This window comes from Galleria mellonella, unplaced genomic scaffold (assembly GCF_026898425.1).
Source record: "Galleria mellonella isolate WM207_F2 unplaced genomic scaffold, CSIRO_AGI_GalMel_v1 utg133, whole genome shotgun sequence".
Lineage (NCBI taxonomy): Eukaryota > Metazoa > Arthropoda > Insecta > Lepidoptera > Pyralidae > Galleria > Galleria mellonella.
In genome coordinates, this window is record NW_026441990.1 from 2,903,407 (window position 1) to 2,915,613 (window position 12,207).

Consider the following 12,207-nt stretch of genomic DNA (forward strand, 5'->3'; position numbering starts at 1 on the left):
TTAGAACGTAAAATGTCGTGTTCACATAGAGATTTTCCTTCGCATTAAGCAGTTTTATTTTTGCCCTATAAAGCTTCAAAAGTTACAAAATTAAAATAAAATAGAAAGAATGTAAAAATCTGATCAGAATTGGTGAGGTAATCTCGAAATATACTTAGTCGCAAAAACTTAGACGAATTGAGAATGTCCTTTTGTACATTATTCTAATGGCATAATTATGACAAAATAAAACCTACTACAAGTACCAGTGCCGATGCCGTATGGTCCCGGTATAGAATGGACCGAAACTTCCTCTCCGGTGAATGTCAAAAGACAAGGCGCGAAAAGGCGATTAAGAGATTCGGTGGATGGGCAGCAGCATGCCGTTGCCAATCCGCTGGCCGCTGGCTTGGTAATGACTGGCAATCCCCTTCTTATGGGAAGGCCTATGTTCAGCAGTGAACAGATAATGGCTAAGATGGTGATGATAATAACAACTAAATAAATACTAAAAACTATACTATAAGTTTTGTATTAAACAATGTTATTACATATGTACATATTTTGTAGAGAAGCAACCTTTGTTTGACTTATATCCAAATTAATTTAATAACAGAGTCATAAAAAATATGTCAACGAACAAACAAACTCAGTTTCATATTTATAATATTAGTAAGGATATGAGGGAGTTATATACTTTAGTTCAACAATAGACGTTGGATAGATTATAATGAATCAATAAATGTATTCCTGATTCTATTAATTTTTTTAAAGCAAAAGAGATATACTAAAATGGCTATTTATATATTGTAAAAATCCAATTCGCGATATGCCCCCTTACATGGCCCGTTGCACACTAAACGAACACTTCAGTTCTAATGTGCCTGGCATTGGAAGATAATTCATAGCATATTCATTTTCTTTCCAATTTTTCGAATTGAATGTAACATATAGTACGTCAATATATGTTATTTGAAATAACATATAATACAATGTATGTAATATTTAATTTACAATAATGGTTTTGATTTTAAATAACTTTAACGATGTTTGGTAATATATAACTTTAAGTACCCAAACAATTATATATTTTTTTAACAAAAAGTATTGAGATGAAATTATCATGCTATATATGGTATACGAGGGCGGTCGCACGGAAGCAACTTTGTACCAATAGCGCTCGCGCAAATAACTGTTATGGTGAGCGTACGGCTGACTATTTAGTTCCTCGATTTATTAACGAACTACCCACCGATGTACGATATAACATTACTATTAGAAACATCGAATGTAAATTAAAACGATACTTGTATTTTTATTGATAATCAAAAAAAATGTCGTAAAATAATATTTTGTATGAAAAAGCAACAGTTGGGTTTCTTGTCCGTTCTTTATTTAACCTTTTTTATATTAATGAGGTAGCAAGCAAGCCTATGGCCCGCCTGATGGTAAGATATTACCGTATCCTATGAACGCCTACAATACCAGAGACATTACGCGCACGTTGCCGACCCTGAAGAAACTTCTTTACACCTTTTTTTTAAGAACCCCATGCTGTAGTCTCTTGGTAAAACCTTATAATTGAATTTAAAAAATGTTTATATTAAGTTTTTAAAATTTTTAAGTTTATAGAAGTCGCCTGTAGATAATTTTAACTATTCAAAAATGCTTATAATTAAATTAATTTGAATTAAAACTATTAATGTTCTCAATTTTTAAACTGCCAAAGTCTAACACCTTCATGTAGCTTCAAATAAGAATACTCTTGACTACGCAAAAATGCTTATATTTCAGTTTATTTCAATTATAACTATTCATGCTCTTCATTTTTAAACTACCAAAGTCTAACAGCGTCACTGTAGCTTCAGATAGGGATACTTTTCAAACTTTTGTATCTACAGCAGCGCGGTAATTATAAGATGAAATTAGTTCAGATGTTTGTTTCGGTTGTCTGTTAAACACACAACTTTGAAGTTTTGTAGGCAGCAAACTGTACATACAGTTGGCAGGTTATTACGAAAGTTTCACACAAAATTTCTATCACATTAATTCTTATTTATGAGATACTGTGTGTCCCGTGTTGTGTCGCCATGTATTTTTTTTATATACAACTTATAATGACAAACAAGCTGACTGCCCACCTGATGGAAAGTGATAACCGTCGCCTATAGACATGAGCAGTACCATGGACATAACAGAGTATACTGTTTCACCCATGATAACCCCCATGCGTTGCCATTCCTGAGGACTCAGGTGTTATTTCTCTGTACCCAGTAAATTCACGCCATATCCCAACCTTCAAACCGAAACACAGTCATGCAAACACAACTGCTTTACGGTTGAAACACGAATGGGACAGAGGTACCCAAGCAATCGGCTTTTGTACAAAGTCTCCCTCTGGTAAATGTATGTCCCGGCATAGAATGGGCCACCCCTTCCTTTCTCATGGGTGTCGTAAGAAGTGATTACGGACGGGCGAGGGATGGGCAGCAGTGTTTCCTTTTAAAACATCTCTGAAAGCCTAACTGCGGTTGCCAACCCGCCTGCCAAGCATGGCAAATACTAGCAAATGCCCCCCCAATGGTAAACTGCCATAAGGAACGGCCCTAGTTTGTAATATTATTATGCCAACCCGCCTGCCAAGCGTAGCAACTACTGGTAAAACTCGTCTTGTGAGGAAGGCTTATGTTCAGCAGTGGGCAATTAACGGCTGAAATAATAATAATAATAATATACACTAGTTTGTAACCGCATCTTTAGCCTCCTCACCGAGTTTTATTGGTTTAAAGAGATAAACCTATTTTCTCAGTGTGAATACTTCTTGTAATTTATTGTATCTGTAATAAGTTTGGTACTGTAATTTTTTGGAGAAAACAATAAAGGGTATCTATCTGTCTGTCTATATTCATATTCTGTCCTAAATACTATAATTATGCTGAATTTCATGACGATTGGTTGAGCCGTTAATGCGACGCGTTAAGAGGTAATAAATAAATTTACTTTTAATTTTATGACACTCCTATTATTTAATAAATATTAAAAAAAAAAAGTAAAGCTTTTTTATCTCTTACAATAAGTCGAAAAAACGACATAAGGCTGTCAAGACGCCACAAAAAAAACTGAAAATGCCAGACACTTAAGAGGAATCAAGATTTTTCAGACAACCTTAAAAAAATTTAAAACACCGTTATCATTTTACATTTAATTAAACAACTTATTTGCGACTTATTTAGCTAACTTTATAAAATCGACTTAAATTAACTTACTTTAATATAGTTTAAAAGAGATATTATCACACAGATTTATTTTCATTAAATATTTATCATTTAATTAATCTTATACACTCTAATACAGACATTTTCTGTAATTTACCCGGGCAATTCTAAATCCCTTTCAAATACTCCACGGAAACTCTACAAACTAGGTCAAATTTGGTTAAACCAGGACAGGTGGCAACCCTAAATTAAAAAAAAAAGGAAAGTAGTAACCGTAATCTGAGTTCATTTTATAAGTAAGGACATTTGTAGGTACTCTTCCATAAGTTTTATGTTATTGAATACAGGGTGAGCCAAGCCTGGAGAAGGGCTTCTTAATAATGGGTCTGACTGACCCATTGCAATACACCCTATCAGATCGACCTCCACGCGATTCCCCCTGGAGACTATCGTGGTTAATTCTAATGGAATTCGTCACAATGGGCTAACTGTCCTACCTTTTCGTCCTCACCTACCGCACTGGTGTCCCACCAGCGTATACCGATAGCGCGGTAGGGACTACCATTACATTACCACCCATTAAATATAGATATATGTACATGTAATATATATATATATTACGTACCTTTCTAGCAACCCGCCACAATTTCGCACGAGTGCAATTTATAACAAAACATTGAATTATTTACTTATATAAAAGCTCAATTAGTATGTGTTGTAGGTATACATACAAACTTTCTGTAATAAAAAATATCTAAACGTAATTGAAACCCATATTAAAATCAGTTGTATGGTTAAATTAGGAATTAGCGGAAAAACATGCAGCGAGAGAAACTTTGTTTTGTTCAATTTAGAGACTGAAATTATAATTATGTGGAATATAACATTTTTTATTCTATTATGTACCAGCTTTTTATCGCGATTTTGTTCACGTGACCGGGATAAAAAGTAACCTATGGAAGTCAATCCAAGCCTTAGAATGAATGGCTGTTTATTACTCTTTTGCACAAAAACTACCAAACAGATTTGAATACAATTTGCTACACAGGAAGGTTATATCCTAATTTAGCATATAGGATACTTTACGTCCCAATTCACGCGGGCAAAGGCGCGGAATACAGCTAGTTTTGAAATAAGTGTAAAATTTATTATGTCAAATTTTCGGAATTTCTTGTTCTTATATTTCATCATCATCATCATCATATCAGCCTTTAATTGTCCACTGCTGAACATAAATCTCCTCCTTGAAGGGTTTTGCCAGTAGTTGCCACGCTTGACAGGCGGATTGGCAACCACAGTTAGGCTTTGGAGATGTTTTATGAGTACGCTGCTGCCCATCACTATTTCTCCCTTAGTCGCCTCTTATGACACCTACGAGAAAAGAAGGGGTGGCCTATTCTACTTATTCCGAAACCACATGGTAATTTTTAAATCATCATCTTCCGGTTATCCCAATCATTTGAGGTCGGCGTAATATGATTTTATCCATATTACAAAAAGATTTGGTTTTTTAGTTTTATTCTGACGAAAAACTACGGTATTAATATTGTTGGAAAGAGTAATTTTTAAATATTCAATCAAAAACATTGAAAATTATTCAATTGTTATTGAAAAATGACTGATAACTTTTTATCTTTATCCGAGCAGTAAGTGCTTTATATTATTCTCAATTTCGTGTGTAATATAGTATATATCATATATGTGTAAGTATATTTGTTATTCATATATATTTATTTGTTTATATATTTAATTTTAGTATGTATGTATATCAATAATTAGTAGTACCGCATTCGAGTATTCTGACACTTCCCTATGGTTGACTGGGAGAGAATGCTTTTAGCATTAAGTCCGCCATGTACACATATTTGTACTAATGAATAAATAAATAAAATTAATAAATAACTTTGACGATATATAAAAAAGGGACTCGCACTTCGATAAGTCCGGATATAAATCCTGTTAAGAAGTAGATTCACAATTCACCCATTGTTTTTATCCTGTGTTACTTAATGTCTTCCATTCTGATCCGATTTAGGTAATTCCTTTTGTAGCCGATAGTGATACAAAGTTGATAAGGGATCAACACGGAAAGCGTGTAGATCCCATAAAAACTTTGTCACGTTTGTAGTGGCTGTTTTTATAGGATAAAAATCATATGATGTTTATAGTATTTTTATGGTCATGTCTTTGGCAGACAGGCTGTTTTCAGGATTTAATCAGTACGAAGTCATTTTCAAGATTACGTATATCATCTTCATTATATCAGTGATTAACTGTTCTGAACATAGGCTTCCCTCTATTGGGGGTTTTGCCAGTAAATACAACGCTTGGCAGGTAGGTTTTTTTTAATGGGTGATAATGGAATGGTAATCCCGTCCGCGCTATCGGTATATACTGGCGGGGCACCAGTGAGAGATGAAACAGGTCAGTTAACCCATCGTAACGAATTCAACAAGAATTGTTCACGATGGTTTCCAGGGGGAACAACTTGGAGGTCGACGTGAAAAGGTGTATTGCTAGCAATGGATACATTAGAACCCTTTACTAACAATCTCTTTCCCCCCTGGCAGGTGGGTTGGTTACCGCAGTTAAGCTTTGCTGATATTTTAAGAATTTAAGATCATCATTTCAGCCGTTAACTGTCCATTGCTGAACATAAGCCTTTCCCATAAAGGGAGTTTTGCTAATAGTTGCCACGCTTGACAGGCGGATAGGCAACCGCGGTTATCTTTAGGGATGTTTTAAGAGGGACGCTGCTACCCATCCCTCGCCCTCTCGTAGTCTCCTCTTACGACATCCACGGGAATATAAGGGATAGCCTATTCTAGGCCGGAACCATACGTCAAGCCAAATAGTGTGTAGAAACACAGTAAGCCAGTGTATTGGGGAGCTGGTTTGATTCTTAACCGCTTAATGTTCCTCCCAACACTTTAATTCTGTAAGTGATGGTAATGAAGTAAAAAATCGAAAGAGTTTAAGTTATTTTAGAATAATTATTATTTTGCTTCATCTAATGAAAGGTAATAGATCTGCCTCTTATTGGATTGATTAAAATGTTTATTAAAGTGTAAATCAAAATTTAACAATAGCCTTGTATTTATTGTAAGTACCTGCAAAGTTGCTAATGAGAAGAGATATTCAACTTAGAATGGCAAACAAGCTGACGGCCCACCTGATGGAAAGTGGTAACCGTCGCCTATAGACATGAGCAGTACTATGAACATAAGAGTATACTGTTTCGCCCATGATACCCCCCATGCGTTGCCATTCCAGAGGACTCAGGTGTTATTCCTCTGTACCCAGTAAATTCACGCCATATCCCACCCTTCAAACCGAAACACAGCCATGCAAACACAACTGCTTCACGGTTGAAACACGAATGGGACAGAGGTACCTAAGCAATCGACTTTTGTACAAAGTCTCCCTCTGGTATTACATCTGGAATCAACAGCTTATATCTAGAATGATTGAAAATATTATATTTACACCATTCATTAGGCAATTATAGATTCCCAATTTGTATACCAGACAATATTACGCTTATTTTTGGAGGGTAGGTTAAATTAAATAGATAATCGAACTCTTGATTACGTACCTTACTAATAATTTGCGATTGCCAAAAATTGCTCGATAATTACTGTCAATCCTAATCTTAAATAATCTTACAATTTTTTTTAACCTAGAATGGCAAAGAAGCTGACGGCTTACCTAATGGAAAGTGGTAACTGCCACCTATAGACATGAACAGTAACATGGACATAATAGTATATATACTGCGATGCCCATAATATCCGTCATACCATTTCTGAGGACTAAAATGTTACGCCTATGTACTTTATAATTTCATTACTATATCTCACCTTCGAAACCGACACGCGACCATGCAAACACAACTGCTTCACAGCAGAAACACGAATGGGTCAGAGTATTATGAAAAATTTATGTTTTTATCTAATATTATGTCTACTGCTACTTCATCCCTAATAATGCTGTTTGTTACAGAAAAATGTATCTATTCCATCTAGCAATTTTTTTTTAAATGGATGATAATGGAATGGCAACCCCGCCTGCGCTACCGGTATACGCTGGCGAGGCACCAGTGAGGGATGATAGATGAAAATGAAAAGGCAGCTCAGTTAGCACATCGTGATGAATGGCACCTTTAATTCAGCGCGATGGTTTCCAGGAGAGACCATGTGGAGGTCGATCTTATTAGATATATTATGCTAGCAATGTGACTGGTAGTCCACATTACTAATAATCCCTTACCCCGCCTATCTAGCGATTAGGAAGCAATCGTCTATGTAATACCATTACTATTGACAATCAACAATCCATCTCGAAGCAATTACTAATCGACTGTACTGTAAATTAGCAATTATTTCGTGAAGTATTAATTGCTAATTTACTGTACTGTGTTAATTGCTAATTTACAGATAATCAAATCGTCGAAATCCAGCATTTCTGTCACTGAATAACTTTTTCTAACTTTGATTTCACTATATTTTTCATGACACCATATATATTATTTAGATACCTAAGTACTTTATTTTTTTTACAATACATTTTTGCTAAATTTCTTCATAATTCGGTCGACTCAGCCTCGACAATGTAATAAACAGACAGAATTTTACTTTCATAATCATCGTCATCATATCATCCTTTAACTGTCCACTGCTGAACATAAGCCTTCCCCATTATGGGAGTTTTGCCAGTTGTTGCCACGCTTGGCAGGCGGGTTAGCAATTGCAGTTAAGCTTTTAAAGATGCTTTAAGAGGGACGCTGCTGCCCATCCCTCTACCATTAAGTTCATTTAATCGCTTCTTACAATACACACAGTACAGGAAGGGGTGGTTTATTCTATGCTGGGACCACACAGACAACACATAGATTAAACCTCAAAAATTACAGGGTACGGAGGTTACACCTTGGTTCTCAGGAATGGCGACGCGTAAGGGATGCCACGTGTATCACAGTATACAGAAGTTATGTTCATATTGCTATTCATGTTGTATAAGATGGGCCACCAGCTTGTTTGTTTTTATTGTTTTCATTAAAAAATGATCATTTTCAAAAAGAAAAAATACAAAACAAATTGTGTCTCTTTCTTTTGTAATTTACTTAAAAAGTAACAAAAAAATTTTATGATACTCAAAATGGCAAATAATCTGACGGCCCACTTGATGGAAAGTGGTTACCGCCGCCTACAGAAAGAAGCCAATCAGAATACCCACACCGAATTCGTTCAAAAAAGTTACCGAAATTAGGCCGTTGTTCATGAAAACATTATTGCCTAGATAATGAAATAAAAATGCAATAACATTTTATAGTCGAGAAAATAAAGTAAATTGCTTTAATACGCCAACATGCTGCGTTCGGAGGCGTCTAACGAACACAAATTGATGTCCCATCGAGATGATAAAACAGAAAAAATCGATACGATAACGCCTACACGCGATAACAAAATACTAATACCTACACGACTAGTACGCCAAATATAATGAGAAAAAAAAAATTGAAATATATGAAAAAAAAAACAACGTGTTTTTTGCGCGTCGAGCCGCTCCAGTCGGCCGCCAAGACTATGCATTGCCGATCGTATCAAGCAACAGGTATTCGAACATGTTGTTTAAAAATAAACAAAAAAATCACTTACCGTTTAAAACTATCCAATATTATTGATCAAAAAACACTATTAACAATATATTTTTTATTGTATCTCTCACAGCTGTTGTGTTGCACTGTATTTTTGATATGACGGGAGCGCACCGACACGTCCTCTATAGACCGCGCGCTGGAGGCGACTGGGGAAAATTTATAGGAAATTATTATCAGAAACACGAGGGAAATGGAATCCTTTTCAGGTTGTTAGGAGCGATAATAATGGCCGAGACGTTCGGCCGGGGAACGATGGACAAACGGGTTGTTCACTTTGTCATAATAGATATATACCCCGAGTTTCGATCTCTGGGAACTTTGTGAATTATAGACGTGAATTCTCATCTCTCAGCACTTGTTTAATTACCACAATATCTGTTTGTTAATGTGATGAAAATGAAATTGTAAGCCCGTCAGTGTCTTCAATTTACGCTGGCGTTGTACCAGTGAATGAAGATTCGTTGGTCCACGTGAATTTACCAGGAACTAAACACGATGGTTTTCAGGAGACCACACAGAGGTCGACCTGATATGGTATATTGCTAGCAATGGCCCTTAGACTATGTTATATCTTGTGGTATACATTGACATTACTGTATTTAGTGTTATTACGTGTTATAAGAATAAATATTGACAAGAAAATTGATAGAACTAGTAAACAATCAGCCCCCCCCCCCCTGTTTCTCTCCTATCATATTTGCCTATTCTGGATCAATTTTAATGATTATTTTTTAATAATTCGATTAAAATGAATCTCTTCAATGTTGAATATAATTTTACTATAATCAAATTTTAAATTGCCACGATATAAAGTGTAAGTATATAAGAACCACTAAATAAACTAACTATTAATAGAAAAAAAAACCGACCAACCATCCGACTCAAGAATAAATACTATCAATTACATAAATAATCATTAAATACTATTGACGATGTTATATATATATATATATATATATATATATATATATATATATATATATATATATATATATATATATATATATATATATATATATATATATATATATATATATATATATATATATATATATATATATATATGATGATATATATATATATATATATATAAAAAATCTATAATATTAATATCAGGTGAAAAATCCTAGGTATTTTCTAAAGTTGCTTAAAAATAATTTTCAAATCTATTATTATATCAGCGGTTAAGTGTTCACTGCTGGACATAAGCCTTCTCCATAAGGAGAGTTTTGCCAGTACTTGCCAGGCTTAGCAGGCGGATTGGCAACTGCAGTCAGCCTTTTGGAGATGTTTTAAGAAGGTCCCTGCTGCCCATCCCTCGTCTACCCTACGGGAAAGGAAGCGATGGCCAATTCTATACCGGGGCATACACGGCGATTTCAAATCCATATATATTTTTATTACTATCCATCCGGCCCGGGTTTGAAAGGGTAGATATAATTTTTAAAAGTAATATATAGCTTATTTTACTGACTGATAACGTAACATATCTATATGTTAAAGAATTTTTAAAATCCGTTGACTAGCTCTTGAGTTTCCATTATAAACAAACAATAAAAATCTTTCCCGTTTATAATATATTTATTATGAATGACACGTAACCTTTTACAAGATAATCCGATTTTGATAATAATTTTTATTGGATAAAATTATAACTCGGTCGCGTGGCATTAAAATTTGTGGAAAATTGCAAAAAAATGACTCGTATAAAGGTTGACAAAAAATAATGCTAATGGGTACACGCTGAGGGTTTATGCTGATGGGATACCAGTGAGATATGAATAGATCAGTTGAGCCTGAGTTGAATTCACTACATATTCACCACGATGACTTTTAGAGGAAACGCGTAGAAGTCGATCTGAGAGGATATATGTATATTTTACTCCTATATTGTTGTCATTTGCTAACAATGCTATATGGTTCCGGCGTAGAATGAGGCATAATAGTAGAGAGATGAACAGCAGCGTCCCTCTTAAAACATCACCAAAGCCTAACTGCGGCTACCAACCGTCTGCCAAGCATAGTAATTACTGGAACCCAAAGGAGGGGAAGTCTATATTCAACAGTAGACAGTTAACGGCTGATACGATATGCTAACAACATTACCATCTATAACTTACTAACAATAAGTTATAGACGGTAATGTTAATAACTTACTAACAATTAGTTATAGATGGTAACCCACCACAATAATTAGACTAGCTATAAAAAAGCATATAAATACATATTTCTAGACCGTCTAAATAATAAACTGCCGTCAAAATAACTAGAAAACACACTTTGTGTGCCATCTCTAATGCATCTCGCTAATGCATTTGTCAGTGAATATCTTATATAATTCTCTTGTCTTATACGAGGATTTGTCATTCGTAACATGTTAAGAAAAGTTGGCGAATCTGGATATAGTTTATAAGAAGCTGGAATATTACAAGAGGGTTAGAAACCTCGTTAAATACAAATAGTAATAATCTTTTATATCTACTTAGTGAGTATATTGTTTTCATTATTTTATGTTTAAGTATTCATCCCAAAGGTTGATTGGTAGAGAATGCTACTTGCTTTAAGTCCGCCATTTGTACCATATTTTCATTTGATCAATAAAGTTTTTTTTATTTATTTATTTATTTACAGTTTATAGCACCAATAAAAAATAATAAATACATGAAATTTTAATGAGAACTGATACAAAAGGCCTTTGGAGTTATTAAAGTTATTTAAATAAAATATATCATAATAAGTGTTTACTTATATAAACAGTAAATATACCAGTTTATTAATATTCAAATTTTGGATGAAGCGAGATATAGGTTCCTTTTTCAATCGACTTCAAAATGTCTTCTTTTTGAAATCAGTTAAAAAAGTAGTCGATTTAAAAAAATGCAACCGAGTTGAGAACTTCCTTTTTTTATACCACTGAGGTGGCAAACAAGCATACGGTCTACCTGATGGTAAGCGGTTACCGTAACTTATGAACGCCTGCAATACCTCCTTATTTTTTGTAAGTTTGTTACCTCATATCTCCGTGACTTCAAAACCGATTTAGAAAATTATTTTTTATCTTAAAGGTTATACTTACAGATTAGTCCCATAGAAATGTTATCAAAATTGATTTAGCAGTTTAATTTGTAGATCAAAATAACTAGTTTTGTCACAATTGCAGTGGATTTTTTATGCGACACACTCTTTAATTAAATCCTGTAGTGTTATTCTGTAAGGACAACTCGAATTTCACTAGCGTGATTTCAATTGATTTACAGTTGACATTTACTTGAATGTACAAGTAAAATCGATGACACCGTCATTTCGTTAATGTAACGGCATAGAGAACTGAGGTCAATGTGCTGCCATTCTTAA

At 34.4% G+C, this 12,207-nt stretch overlaps 1 protein-coding gene across 1 annotated transcript in view; it reads right to left on the reverse strand.

The window, feature by feature from the left end:
- Positions 1-9,103, reverse strand: part of LOC113511243 (uncharacterized) — a 128,622-nt gene extending 119,519 nt beyond the window's left edge. The window contains exon 1 of the mRNA XM_052903220.1: positions 8,852-9,103. The gene's annotated coding sequence lies outside the window, so the exon portion shown is untranslated. The remainder of the gene's footprint in view (positions 1-8,851) is intronic.
- Between the last annotated feature and the right edge of the window lie 3,104 nt (positions 9,104-12,207).